This window comes from Sinocyclocheilus rhinocerous, unplaced genomic scaffold (assembly GCF_001515625.1).
Source record: "Sinocyclocheilus rhinocerous isolate Xijiao unplaced genomic scaffold, SAMN03320098_v1.1 scaffold785, whole genome shotgun sequence".
Lineage (NCBI taxonomy): Eukaryota > Metazoa > Chordata > Actinopteri > Cypriniformes > Cyprinidae > Sinocyclocheilus > Sinocyclocheilus rhinocerous.
The window spans coordinates 1,002,546-1,009,680 of NW_015660521.1; the positions used below are offsets into that span (position 1 = coordinate 1,002,546).

A 7,135-nucleotide genomic window follows, 5' to 3' on the forward strand; every position below is an offset into this window, starting at 1 on the left:
GCCCCCTTTGCTGCCTTTTCCCGAGGGCGGGGTTTATCTGGGAAGTAACTTGTTGTAGTCCCTACCAGCCGTTTTTGCATTAAACCGCCAGAATTTTAGACAATATCTCAGTTTGCAGATACTGTTCAGATACAGATATTGTTTATGCTCAAACAGCAACATTACACACTAACTAACGTTAAAAAAGTGAAATCGCAATCAACCACCCCTTTAATTGCAATTCTAAGAAATTCAAAAGGTAATGGCTTTGTGGGAAATTAAGTTCTTTCACCCTGATCCAAAAATCTGCCTGTCTGTCAGTATAAACTATAAACCTTAAAACTTAAAGACTTTTTTTTTTTCCAAATTATTGATGAAAATCAGGTGGTGAGGGAAAAAAGTATTACAAGAAGACCAAAGATCTCTGCATATGTTTTCAAATTAAATTAAAGCTATTATGTTTATTAGGTTATTAAGTTAGTTATTAGTTTCTTTTAAATTAAAGTTATTAGCTCTAGTAAAAAAGCAATATATTTAAAATACATTCATTTCATACTAAGTATAGTTCAAATCTATTGACATATTTACTGACATATCGCTCGAGACTTACTGATATAAAAATTATAATTCAACTTTATTTGGAGTATACTTGTGCACAATGTACATTTCTTAATATTAAGCCAAAAATGTGTTTTAATGTCACTATTGATGAGGATTTTATGATCTTTGAATAATATTGGTCATTATATGCAAGATATTTAAAGTGTACCTAAAGTATATTTGCAATAGTTCCACTTTAGCGCAATCAAATGTGCTTCAGTATATCTTTAGTTAGACTTCAGCACTACTTCTGCACAATTAAAGTGCATTAAGTAAAAAATTAGTAGTATACCAGTTTAGTATACCAAAAGTACAATTGCAGGGTATTTTTATTAAGTACATAAATATGTAAATGTATTTGTAGTATACTTGGCATGAAATAAATGTATTTCAAATACATTTTAGTATATTTATTTTTCACTAGGGAGGTTTATGAGTTTTAATTTATTTTAATCCAAATTCTAGTTTCAATGCGAATTTACCGATTTTAAAAATATTTGATTCATTTCATTACATAAAAAAATAAACACTAAAATTAAATTTTTAGCACATTTTAATACTAAAACACATTCTGCTAGTTATATCATTATACTGCATATTCATGTTGCATTTTTCACAATAATTACAAAATAGAAAGATACCATGAACAATATTAGTGATAAAAAGGAAATGTTTGTTCTTTTCGTCCCCAAACAAGTCTAAAGGTCCTTGAGTCTGAAATTTTCTTATGTGTTTTTTTTTTCTTAAGTTTTTTTCCGTATTCGCCATCCTTTCCTATCAAAATGCTTGCTACAGATGTGAAAACGCAGAAAATCGAACCTGGTCCGAATTTTTTTATTACGGACGAAAGTTTCTGAGGCAGTGTGTAAACATGATTGATTGACATAACGTGCGAAAATTTCAGACGAGAATTTAGCAAAGACCTTTAGTCACCAAAGAATGATTATTAAATATGATAAAGCAGAATTGAATTGATGCTGTCAGATACTTAAAATTAGTTCAAATTGTATTATTTAAAGAAGCATCAAATTGCTTCTGGCCTGTATAAGCTCCATGTGTTTAGCATGGATTAAGAGACCAGTATACGTTCCCATGCTACTCCATGCTGGTTTAGGATGCATTTCGATGGCATACACCAGCAGAACATACGATCCCACCAGCATCAAAAACACAATCTGGTCATAAGCTATGTAATGCGAGAGAGATGAAGGATCAATGTGGGTGGTGCTGTGCTACTGCTGTCAGCAGAATCTCCGTAAAGGACATGGGCGTGTGTGTGTGTGTCTACAGCTGGCCGTGATTTCTGCTGATGCCCTGGCGTTGGATCAATGATCTGCAGCAGATGTATGACTGTGTTTTGAGAGATAGTGTCTGAGTCATTATTGCACGTCTCTACAAGCACCCTTCTGAGGATTCAGTCTCCTAAGCAGGTGTCCGCAACAATCTAAACCAGGGGTGTCAAACATACGGCCCGCGGGCCGAACACGGCCAACAGAGGTGTCCAATCCGGTCCGCAGGATGATTTAAACAATATTATAAAATAACAAATAAAACATAATTTTGAAAATTAAATAAAGTGTATTCGCTACAATATTTTACTTTGAATTTAAAGCGGAACAAATTTTTTCAGTGCCGGATGAAGGCTATCAGTTTACAATATAATTCAATATATGGGGGCAAAAATAAAATGCCCTGTAAGAAATTTAGTTTTTAATATTTATGTTGTGATAGTTAAGTAATGTCTAACTATATCAAGAGTGTTGCTTTCCCGAATGTCAGCGCGATCGCAAATGAATAGATTTTATATAACAGCTCAACAAACAAGATGCTAGTATTAAGTGTGTTATATTAGTCACAATGCTGTCTGTTTATCTCTGTTTTGGCAAGAAAAAGTTTTTAACAAAGCCGAAGTAAGACCAATTGTGTGTCTCCGAGGCAGCACTGTGTATTTTGTTACTGAATTAATCTGTGTTTTTGAACAAATTATTTGAGTCAATGATTCAGTGGCCCATTCATAAAGACAATCACTAGCTTAGTTTCTAAAGGAATCAGCCGTTTTGAATGAATGAGTCAATGGATCACTCATTAAGACGGAGACTTGCTGCCACCTACTGGCGGCTTTAGTGTCATATTTATTTATCCATGACAGGCTTAAAAACCAACCAAGGTGCTATCTCAAAAACACACTCTGCAAAATATGGTAATTATCACTATCAAAAAAAAAAAAAAGACATTTTGTGTCAATATTGCACACCCCTAAAATAACCAAGCATCTAGTTGTCCTAGATTTTTTTATTTATTATATTGTAGTTTGTATGGTTAATATTAATGTAATTGTGAGCAAACTAGGGTTTAACAAAAGGTAATTCGGCCCGCACAAGGGGGCATTTTTTCCGATCCGGCCCTCAACCTTAAATGAGTTTGACACCCCTGATCTAAACAGTTGCCGACACATTACACTTATATAAGACAAGAACAAGACAGGATTTTCTGTGCTGCACAAAGCTCTCTCAGCCATCGCCGGTGGGATCAGGTGATAAGGGCATATCTGAGCGGTTCCCTTCCCAGTCAGGCAGAGGTGCATTGTGGTTATGACACTGAGAGGATCAAATGAGACCCAGTTTCTCGAAAAGCTCTGCGTCTTTGGCAGGAGTCACAGCGCTCGGTATTCAATTAGGACACGAGAGCTTAACACAGTGAGCAGCACTCAGCGCCCGTTCCCTGATGAGACTTATCCGTAGTCTCATCACTAATCAGACGCCACCGAGCACAGGCATGCCTGTCACATCCCATCATGCCTGTCTGTAGCCAAGCACCACAATCAGCACACATCTGCAAAAGAAAAACTATGTGGGTTTTATGGAAAATTGAGTACTAGTGAAGCATTTACTGCATACTAGGCAGAATATACTGTCTATATTTTAAGCAAATAATACATGTGAAACGGTATGCAGCTGTAAATGCTTTAAGGTAGTGTGAGATATTGTTGTCACATGACCTTATTAGATTGCATGAGTGGTGTCAGTTAACGTGTCAGAAATATGGGTATTTGTAGCCCAGTTTTGTAAAGAAATATCTTTGGCAGTCGAGAGGGAGATGTTAAAAATTGTGGTTGATATTACTTCCAGTTCATTTGTCACACTGCAAGTCAAGCGCACTGCATTGCAGGATACTGTGCATAGTGTGATTTGCTATGTGCATACTGAATGTTTTGGTAAAAATACAGTATAGTAGGTCATGCTTTTTTCTGTGTATACAATTCTCATACTGTGCACAGTATACACTACTGCTGAAAAGTTTGCTGTTTTTTTGAAGTTTTTGAAACAAGTTTCTTATGCTCAACAAGGCTGCATTTATTTGATCAGAGCTACAGTAAGAACAGTAATATTGTGAAATATTATTACAATTTAAAAGAACTGCTTTCTAGTTTAATACATTTTAAAATCGAATTTATTAATTTGATGCAAAACTGAATTTTGAGCATCCATTGCATAATCCTTCAGAAATCATTCTAATATGCTGATTTGGGGCTCAAGAAACATTTCTTATTATTATCAATGACTAAAACAGTTGTGCTGCATATGTTTGTGGAAACTGTCATTTTTTCAGAATTCTTTGATGAATAGAAGGTTCAAAAGAACAGCATTTATTTGAAATAACATTAAAATGTCTTTACTGTCACTTTTGATCACAAAATCACTTTTTTGATCACCTGACACAACCTATTCTGGTTTTGTTGCATGTATATTTTGCTCATTTAATTAAACCAAACCAATAAAACTGAAATCTGTTGGTATCTTAAAATACTGTGAATTCAAATAGCTTTCATTGGCCATTCAGTCATTATGATACTTATCCATGTTTCCCATTTTTCCTGCTGTCCAATAGCCTGTGGAAGGGTTGTTAACATCCTGTTTAAGCTTCATGCTTACAACGGTTTGAGGCAGGCATGAATAAGTAAGCAGTGGCTTGTTAAAATGGCAATGTGTGCCCTCAGGAGTCCGTTCATCCTCTGGGCGATCCACTAATGACCCCTGTCCCACAGGCCCCGCCTCCCTATAGTGCACAGCCATGCTGATAAATAATCTTTCGGACTAGCACACATGAACCCGTTTGGCCCTCAAATCAACGGCTGAATTAATAAAAGCTGATTAGCATGAGGCCTGACACTTGGAATTTCCCTCGGGACAAACACTTTGGCTCTTTATGTGAGGTTAGAATCGTGAATCTCCCCCCACCTGCTCACACCCTCACACAGCACAATCAATAGTTCCTGCACAAACAGACTGGATCTGTACCCGTATATCACAAAGCTCGGATTTAAATTGTTGTGGATAAACATTTTGAAATCAAAAAGTTAAAAAATATAAAAATAAAAACATTGGATTTTTTTTAATTTAATGACCGTTTAAATTTTTGATAAAGTTATGTAATTTACATATTAATATATACAGTATATAATATTGTATACATTCTATACTGAATACATACTGTGAATACATACTGTATCTTTACCATTTACAGTTATGTGTGTCAAAGAAGTTGATACATTAACAAAGCTCAAAAGCACAGCATCTCAAGACTATTTTACAAATTTGATGGCTGCTTATTAGATCAATAAAGGTGAATGTCATACTATGCGACTACACATTATGGAGAGCTTATCATTCGACAATTCTGGCATGTGGCAATTCAATTTGAAGACAATTTTAAAACGAGATACCCCATACAGACAGATATTATTATATAGATATATTTCAATCATGTGCTATCAGTACATAATCAGGCTAATCAGTACTCATTGAAATCATGCAGGCCTGCAGACAAAGACAGGAAGCTGTGGAATGCAGAGACTAAGTCAATGCACTTTATTTACAGTAGCCAGGCTTCAGCTAATGAAAAACAATGCACTGGCTGACCAGCTCTGGCCTCGTATAATGAGAGACAATGCAGTCCCTGACCAATTAACGCCACTGTAATGAAAGACTGTAGCCTTATTGACTGTTACACAGTTCTGCTGTAATGACAGACCAGCCACTTCATTGATTGTCTGAAAAATTACATAATACTGTATGCATTCTGGCTTGAATTGTGCGCTGTGATGGCAAAATGTTGGAAAATAACAGCTATGGGCTGCTGAAAAGGACAGAATAAATTTTCCATTCAACACAAAAGGCAAACAAAATACCAAAATCTCATTCAAGCACATCTAAACACAATACACATTGTGCTTTGGGCTTGTATTGCTGCATTGCACAGACTCAAATCCCAAATAAGCTCAGAGTGGCACTTAACAATAATGCAATCACATATTCTAGAGAAATGCATGGCAAATTGTTGTGCAGGTCCGTTATGATGCAACAATGGCTTGGATTGGCGTCAGAGTGCTGCAGCAAAAAAAGCAATCGCAAAACAACTCTCTTTAGCAGCATTTGATCGATAATGACAGATGAGTGACAAAGTGTCAGACGGTGCGCTTTTGTTTGTGATGTCATCTGATTCTAAGGCTGATTCATGGCGAGTATCAGAACCGTTCGTGCTCAAGTTAATGAGGGCAATCATAGCGCTCAGCACTCCCGTGATTAAATGAGGGGAAGCAGGCCACGTCTCTATTGTTCTTCTCTATCATTGACGTTTTTCACAGTTGGACATTTGATGGGTTTAGAGTAAGGACTAGAACGTCCTGTTCTGTTTCTTTCAGCAACCCTCACAACTAGGCAAATGCTTCGGTTCAGAAAAAACTCTTCAAAATAACTGTCCCTGTCAGTCAGCTTTTTTATACTAAGACCTCAAAATCCAAAATAACTCAGAATGTAACATGGGAACTCAAAGTAGCACAGTGATTGTTGAGTGTTTTATCTTGACAATGTACAAATCGTCATGTCACTCTCTTGTTCAGTTGTCAGCAAACTGCATCTGTGAGAGTCTATAATTAAACAATCTTCCTAGAAATAACAAATGCAGTCAGGCAACAAATTTACTTTTATAGTCAACATGAAAAGGCCTTTGCACCACATTTTAATTATGGAATATGATGCATTTCTGAGTGATGATGACTTCTGGAAATTATAGCGTTTTAATGCCACTTTAAAAAATACTAAATAAATAAAATAAAAATTATGAGAATAAAGTCAGAATTACAACTTTAGTCACAGGAATAATATAGTAGAAATATGAGATTACAGTTTTAATATTTTAAGAATAAAGTTAATATTTTGATTAATCGTTGTTCCTTTAGCTTCTATGTGAGAAATGGATGTGGATGATTTAGTTAAATCTACTTTAGGATATGATTTAGCAATAAATAACTCAATAAATACTTTAGGATAGGATTTATCAATAAATAATATAAATGGCAACCAGTGGTCCACTTTAATCTCATATTGCTATGAATTTATTCTCCTATTGATATGACTGGTTCTGCTAATTTTGACTTTATTCTCAAAATACTAGGAACTTAATCTCACAATGCTACTATTTTAATCTAAAAATATTACAACTCTAATCTCACAATGGTACGACTTAATTCTCACAATTCTGACTTTTTTTTTTTTTT

The 7,135-nt window shown here is 35.3% G+C and overlaps 1 protein-coding gene across 8 annotated transcripts in view; it reads right to left on the bottom strand.

Annotated features, from left to right (window-relative positions):
* The window catches only part of LOC107725315 (disabled homolog 2-interacting protein-like), a 104,693-nt gene that overhangs the window by 18,403 nt on the left and 79,155 nt on the right, over positions 1–7,135 (bottom strand). The window lies entirely within an intron of this gene.